This window comes from Sesamum indicum, unplaced genomic scaffold, assembly GCF_000512975.1.
Source record: "Sesamum indicum cultivar Zhongzhi No. 13 unplaced genomic scaffold, S_indicum_v1.0 scaffold00118, whole genome shotgun sequence".
NCBI classification, from domain to species: domain Eukaryota; kingdom Viridiplantae; phylum Streptophyta; class Magnoliopsida; order Lamiales; family Pedaliaceae; genus Sesamum; species Sesamum indicum.
Window position 1 is genome coordinate 331,405 of NW_011628047.1, and position 7,612 is coordinate 339,016.

The window sequence follows — 7,612 nt, forward strand, 5'->3', positions numbered from 1 at the left end:
TGACGGAGTTTCTTATTGGAGAGGGGAGGTCATTCTACTTGTGGAAGGACCCGTGGCACCACTTGGGCCCACTTATTGCTAGATTCCCACGGGGACCGAGCCTCATAGGACTTGATGAATCCGCCAAACTACAAGTAATCATTAATGAGGGGCAATGGCAGTGGCCTTTCATTACTGATTTGGAATGTATGGAGATTATTTACATGTTACCCCAGATTCATGGAGGGGAGATGACAGGATCAACTGGCGGTTTTCAGAGGGACGACCCACTACACAATCCCTATACAGACTTTTCTGTCCACCTGGACCGAAAGTAGGATGGTCTTCACTACTTTCGGGTTCTTTGAAGATTCCCCGACATAACTTCATTCTTTGGTTAGCAATTCAGGAGAAGCTACCGACAACTGATAAACAATGGATGACTCATCTAGGGGGATGTATTCTCTGTGACGAGGGTATAGCGGAGACACACACTCACATGTTCTTCCATGTCGATTTAGCAGAGGATGCCTTGCAGCTATACAACAACATATTCGATTTGCTTGGCCCAATCGTGAGTGGACAAGAGACATGGATGGGCATCGAGGAAGTGGAGGGGAAAGCATATTGTTAATGCTGCTTATCGAGCATTACTTGGTGCATGCATATACCATATATGGCGAGAGAGGAACTTGAGACGATTTCAGCACACCCATCGGCCGGAAACTGTATTAGCTACTTGCATCATAGAAGACGTTAAACAGAGGATAATTAGTATTAATCTTTCCAGTTCTATTAGTACATGTGCACTCTATAGACTTTGGCGTATCCCTTGGTCTGTTGGGGGAGCCACCAATTGATTATTGTACTTTTTACCTCTTTTGTTTTTTAATGAAACTTACATTTACCCAAAAAAAATTGCTAAGCATAATAATAACTACATGGTAGTGTAAAAATGGAAACGAACTTGCTTTAATAAACCGTGTAAAACAGCTAACTATTGAAGGTTCATAGAATTCCACGAAACTTCACCGAAACATTGCTCTAGACCCATTTATTTGTGTGGTAAATTTGCTACGCATAATAATAACTACAAGTTAGTGCAAACGGGAAACGAATTTGCGGTAATAAAGCCGTGCAAAACAGCTAAATTTTGAACGTTCTCAGAATTCCACGAAACTTGACCCAAACGTAGGTCTAAACTCATGCATTTGTGTGGTAAATTTGCAAAGCGTTATAATAACTACAAGCTAGTGTAAAAGGAAAACGAACTTGCTTTAATAAAGCCGTGCAAAACAGCTAAATTTTGAACGTTCTCAGAATTCCACGAAACTTGACCCAAACGTAGGTCTAAACTCATGCATTTGTGCGGTAAATTTGCAAAGAGTAATAATAACTACAAGTTAGTTTAACAGGGAAACGAACTTGCTTTAATAAAAACGAGCAAAACAGCTAAATTTTGAACGTTCATTGAATTCCACGAAACTTGACCTAAACGTTGGTCTAGACCCATGTATTTGTGTGGTAAATTTGCTAAGCGTGATAATAACTACAAGTTAGTGTAAAAATGGAAACGAACTTGCTTTAATAAACCGTGTAAAACAGTTAAATATTGAAGGTTAACAGAATTCTACGAAACTTGACTGAAACGTTGGTCTAGACCCATGTATTTGTGTGATAAATTTGCTAAGCGTAATAATAACTACAAGTTAGTGTAAACGGGAAACGAATTTGCTGCAATAAAGCCGTGCAAAACAGCTAAATTTTGAACTTTCTCAGAATTCCACGGAACTCGACCCAAACGTAGGTCCAAAATCATGCATTTGTGTGGTAAATTTAGAAAGCGTTATAATAACTACAAGCTAGTGTAAAAGGCAAACGAACTTGCTTTAATAAAACCTAGCAAAACAGCTAAATTTTGAGCGTTCTCAGAATTCCCATGCATTTGTGTGGTAAATTTGCGAAGCGTAATTCTAAAAACAAGTTAGTGTAAAAGGAAGAAGAACTTGCTTTAATAAAACCGTGCAAAACAGCTAAATTTTGAACGTTTTTCGAATTCGACGAAACTTGACCCCAAACGTTGGTGTACACCCATGCATTTGTGTTGTAAATTTGGAAAGCGTAATAATAAATACAAGTTAGTGTATTAGGGAAACGAACTTGCTTTACAAAAACCATGCAAAATAGCTAAATTTTGAATGTTCTAAGAATTCCACGAAACTCGAACGCAGCGTAGGTCTAGACCCATGCATTTCTGTGGTAAATTTGCTAAGCGTAATAATAACTACAAGTTAGTGTAAAAGGAAAACAAACTTGCTTTAATAAAACCGTGCAAAACAGCTTAATTTTGAACGTTCTCAGAATTCCAAGAAACTTAACCCAAACGTAGATATATAGATCCATGCATTTGTGTAGTAAATTTGCTAAGCATAATAATAACTACAAGTTAGTGTAAAAAGGAAACGAAGTTCCTTTAATAAAACAGTGCAAAAAAGCTAAATTTTGGACGTTCTCAGAATTCGACGAAATTTTTTTTTTTTTTCGGTAATGGTAAATTTCATTAATGAAAAAAATGGTATAGTACAACAATTAATTGGGTAGTCCCTCGACAGGCCAAGGGATACGCCATAGTCTATAAAGAGCACATGTACTAATCGAACTGGAAAAGTTAAGGCTCAAAATCCTCTGCCTAACATCGTCAATATTATGAGAAGCCAATACATTAGGCGGGTGTTCACATTGCTGGAACCGTCTGGAGTTTCTTTCTCGCCACAAATGGTAAACCAATGACCCAAGTAACGCTCGGTATGCTGCATTGATGATTTGCTTCCCTCTCCATTTTTTCACTGCCCATTCCACATCCATTGCCCATGTGCGATTGGGCCAGTCGAATTGAATGATTTCCCGTATGGCTATAAGGCATCTTCTGCTAAATCGGCATCGGAAGAATAAGTGATTATGTGTCTCGGTTGTTTCTTCATCACATAGAATACACCCTCCAATGTGTGTGAGCTAGGGTTTGTCTGTCGTTGGTAGTTTTTCCTAAATAGCCATCCATAGGATAAAACAATGTCGTGGGATCTTTAGCGAACCCGAAAGTAGTGAAGTCTAACCTACTTTCGGTCCGGGCGGGCAGATAAGTCTGTATAGGGCTTGGGCTGTGGGTCGGCCATCCTGGAAACGCCAAATGATTCTATCATCTCCACCATGGATCTGGGGTAGTGTATAAATAATCTGAAGGCATTCCAAATCTGTAATGAGGGGCCAGTGCCATTGGCCCTCATCAATAACCGTATTGAGTTTGGTAGATTCATCAAGCCCAAGTAAACTCGGTCCTCGTGGAAATCGAGAAATCAGGGGGCCAAGGTGATGTCATGGATCCTTCCAAAGATAGAAGGTTGTCCCATCTCCAATACGACACTCCACCATTGGTTGGATAAGGCTGTGTAGACGAAGCAGCTTTCTCCAACCCCAAGATCCACCCTTCTCGTCAACAGTCCAGATGGAATTATTTTGTAGTCGTCCGAGCTGCAGCCACTCAACCCAGATAGACGTTCGATCACATCTAATGACATCACACAACTTGTTAGTCATCAGTACTCGGTTAAGTGCATCAATATCTTTTATTCCTTCGCCTCCTTCCCCAATCGGTTTGTAAACATCCTTCCACGCAACTTTGGCATAACCCATCATTGAGGTGCCTTTCCATAGGAACCTTCGAAGGCGTTTCTCTACTTCCTTAATGATCGCCTTCGGTAGTATGAATGCAGAAGCCCAATAAATGCTCAATGCTGAAAGTACAGATTTAATGATTTGTACCCGCCCAGCATATGATAACGACATACCCTCCCATCCCGCAATATGTGCGTCAATTTTGGACAGAAGTGGCTGACAGTCTGATATAGTCAATCTAGATGAGATTAAAGGAAGGCCTAAGTACCTCATCGGGAGATGTCCCTCCTGAAATCCCAAGAGCGATAGTAACTGATCTTTCCTTTCTTGTACAGACCGGGATATAATAATGTGACTCTTTTGAGTATTCAACCGAAGGCCCGACCATTCAGCAAATCGGTCCAGTCCCACCTTAAGGACTCTAACAGAGTCCAAATTAGCTTTACAGAATAGCAGGAGATCATCCGTGAATCCGAATTGGAATACTCTTGCTAGCTCACACTTCCAGTGATATGTGAATTGCATATCCTGCTCAATTAATTGCAGATAACCAATATGCAAAACTTCCATAACAAGCACAAACAGGAATGGGGATAAAGGATCTCCCTGACGTAGACCTCTCGCTCCATCAAAGAACCCATGTGGATTTCCATTATGACCAACCGAAAAAGAGGTCGTTGAGATGCATTCCTCAATCCACCTTGTGAAGGTTGGTGGAAACCCAAATAGTTGGAAAGTCGCCACAAGCAAGTCCCATTCAACCGTGTCATAGGCCTTCCTAATGTCCACTTTAAGTGCGCATCTAGGGGGGAGTCGCGTCTGATTATATCCCGTGAATAGTTCCTGAGCAATTCCACGAAACTTGACTCAAATGTAGGAATAGACCCATGCATTTATGTGGAAAATTTGCTGAGCGTAATAATAACTACAAGTTAGTGTAAACAGAAAATGAACTTGCTTTAACAAAACCATGCAAAACGGCTTAATTTTGAATGTTATCAGAATTCTACGAAACTTGATCCAAATGTAGGTCTAGACCCATACATTTTTGTGGTAAATTTGCTAAGCGTAATAATAACTACAAGTAAAAGGGAAAAGAACTTGCTTTAATAAACCGTGCTAAACAACTTAATTTTGAACGTTTTCAGAATTCCATGAAACTTGACCTAAACGTAGATATAGACCCATGCATTGTAGTAAATTTACTAAGTAATTCTATTTGGACTGTTGACGAGAAGGGTGGATCGTGGGGTTGGAGAAAGCTGCTTCGTCTACGCAGCCTTATCCAACAATTGGTGGAGTGTCGTATTGGAGATGGGAGGACCTTCTATCTTTGGAAGGATCCATGGCATCACCTTGGCCCCCTGATTTCTCGATTTCCACGAGGACCGAGTCTACTTGGGCTTGATGAATCTACCAAGCTCAATACGGTTATTGATGAGGGCCAATGGCACTGGCCCCTCATAACGGATTTGGAATCCTTCAGATTATTTATACACTACCCCAGATCCATGGTGGAGATGATAGAATCATTTGGCGTTTCCCGGATGGCCGACCCACAGCCCAAGCCCTATACAGACTTATCTGCCTGCCCGGACCGAAAGTAGGTTGGACTTCACTACTTTCGGGTTCGCTAAAGATCCCACGACATTGTTTTATCCTATGGATGGCTATTCAGGAAAAACTACCAACGACAGACAAACCCTGGCTCACACACATTGGAGGGTGTATTCTATGTGATGAAGAAACAACCGAGACACATAATCACTTATTCTTCCGATGCCGATTTAGCAGAAGATGCCTTATAGCCATACGGGAAATAATTCGATTCGATTGGCCCAATCGCACATGGGCAATGGATGTGGAACGGGCAGTAAAAAAATGGAGAGGGAAGCATATCATCAATGCAGCATACCGAGCGTTACTTGGGTCATTGGTTTACCATTTGTGGCGAGAAAGAAACTCCAGACGGTTCCAGCAAAGTGAACACCCGCCTAATGTATTGGCTTCACATATTATTGACGATGTTAGGCAGAGGATTTTCAGCCGTAATCTTTACAGTTCGATTAGTACATGTGCTCTTTATAGACTATGGCGTATCCCTTGGCCTGTCGAGGGACTACCCAATTAATTGTTGTACTGTACCATATTTTTCATTAATGAAATATTATCCAAAAAAAGAAAAAAAAAAGAAAAAAATTTACTAAGTGTAATAATAACTACAAGTTAGTGTAAAAAGGAAATGAAGTTCCTTTAATAAAACCGTGCAAAAAAGCTAAATTTTGATCGTTCTCAGAATTCCACAAAACTTGACCCAAACGTTGGACTAGACCCATGCATTTGTGTGATAAATTTGCTAAGCGTAATAATAACTACAAGTAAGTGTAAATGGATTTCAAAAATTCTCTCACTAAAAATTCTCTCTCTCCTACACACACTACTACACCACCAAAAACACATACTAGTGTCTTCCCCATGCAATCTCCGACCGGCGATGACGAGGAAGAGACGACCGATGACTGGGCTGACGAGGATGAAAGTGGACGCCAGCTGGTGACCGGCGGCTGCGGTTTTCCGGGAGAAAAACTAGATTTTCGAACACAAAATGAAAAGTTACTATCTCTCATGCTAATCGATGGCATGATGGAGGAAGAAGGTGAGTCGATCGCAGAGAATAACGAAGGTGATTTGGCTGACTGTTTCGAGCAGGACGGTGACGGGAGAAAGCGATTTTCTGACGAAGAAGTTACAGCGTCGGATCTGAATTTTCAGATCGGAAAAATCGATTATCCGACGATGGGTGCACAGGCAAGTATTGCGGGGATAAACAATGAAGATTCACTGATGATTAGTTATGATTTGGGGGCGAAAACCATGTCGGGAAATGAATCGCCATATTTAGGGTTTCGGGAAGACGAAGGGCTGCGCAGAGAAAATTCGACGGAAACTTGCGTTATTCCGGCCAACAATCAAAACGGAGGGTCTATGAAGATGACAGGTACGTCTACAAACTTGAAAGATGGGATCTTGACCTTAGAATCGCTGTCAGTCGAAGCGCCGCAAAAACTAGGTTTTCGGGGACCTTCACCTCCTAACAATGGCGGATGCGATGATGAACCATTCAACCTTGAGGAATTTCTACGATTGGCTCACACTGTAATTGATAAAGGCGATGAGAAGGCTGTTAAGGATCTATTAGATCTGAAAACCAAGTGGATGAGGCGATTTCGAGTGAAGCCGATGCAGTCATGGATTAGTTCCAAGGTGGGTGGTGCGCCGCCACGAGCAACGGCTGTTCACCAGCCTAGGAGGTGCTTTTTGCCGTCAAGAACCACCTCAGTTTCATCGGAAAACAAGGGGAACAAAGCGTCGCGACAGCAAGTATCTGATGCGCCGGATACGGGTTTTTTTTCGCCGGAAAAGACGTTCCTTTTCTCCCGCCGGCGTCTGGTGCTACTGGTAGGAATGCTCCGGCGACTATTGAGCTACCACGGGATGCTGATATGTCCAACCCGAGCCAGGCTGGCGCTGAGTTGGAAAACCGTGTGGCAAAGGATGTGGAAGGGAATGACATCATCGCTGATGTCACATCTGCAGCTACAGTTGACCTGTTGACTGATGATGTCACTGCTGACTCTGCTGACGTCAGCAGTGATGTCAGCCTGCGAAATAGCTTGAAAAAAATGCTTCCTTCTCTTGCGAATCATGCTCATGTCAGCCTGCGAAATAGCTTGAAAAAAATGCTTCCTTCTCTTGCGAATCATGCTCCGACGGGGTTATTTTGTTGGCAACATTCCACTACATGAACATGGGAAAATGGTGAGGTTGTGGTTCGTCCATCCTTAGATACTGTGCGTGATGGAGCTAAGCGTTGGAAAACTACTGCAGTTGGATACTTTTTGGGAAAGCGGCCGTATTACCATCATCTGAAGGAATATGCGCATTCGGTCTGGCCCGATTT